The following is an 825-nucleotide window of genomic DNA, read 5'->3' on the forward strand; positions in this document are numbered from 1 at the left end:
GTGCAACTGTTTGTGTAAAACATGGATGAATTACCGTATTTTTTGCTCTATAAGACTCACTTTTTCCCTCCTGAAAAGTAAGGGGAAATGTGTGTGCGTCTTATGGAGCGAATGCAGGCTGCGCAGCTATCCCAGAAGCCAGAACAGCAAGAGGGATCGCTGCTTTCGCTGCGCAGCGATCTCTCTTGCTGTTCTGGCTTATGAGATTCAAAATTTTTTTTTTCTTGTTTTCCTCCTCCAAAAACTAGGTGCGTCTTGTGGTCTGGTGCGTCTTATAGAGCGAAAAATGCGGTAACTGTACCATTTTGTTCCAGCATCATGAACTGGAAATCACTGTAGAACATGTAGTTCATTTCGTATTCTAGGAGTTGAAGCTTATGCATTCTAGAAACCTCTACAACGGACACATTTGACTGTGTCTTGTTTCAGCTCCTGGATTACACAGGCCCCAAAGTGCTGTTACTATTCTGCATCAAACATGTAAACGTCTACCCAAAAATGCTTTAACATCTTTTTTCCTGACACATGGATCAAGATCTAAGCTGCACAATCTCACATGATGTGTCTCCCTGTGCATACAAAACAAGCACATACGGGAAGAAGTTAGAGCCCAACCCTTCTCTCCTAAACACCCCTTCCCCATATAAGCCATGGCCTCACATGTATTCTTCACCTATCATCTTTAGCATGACCAGTGAAATCAAAAGCTTTCACTTCTGGTTTTAAATGAACCCAAGTTCCTCAGTGAACTTGGGGAAAATCTGATTTGCTTGATCTATGGTTTGTTCAATGAAGCCAAGATCAACCCATGTTTATAATCCTTAA

Source organism: Podarcis pityusensis (genome assembly GCF_964106645.2).
Source record: "Podarcis pityusensis genome assembly, chromosome: 4".
NCBI lineage: Eukaryota > Metazoa > Chordata > Lepidosauria > Squamata > Lacertidae > Podarcis > Podarcis pityusensis.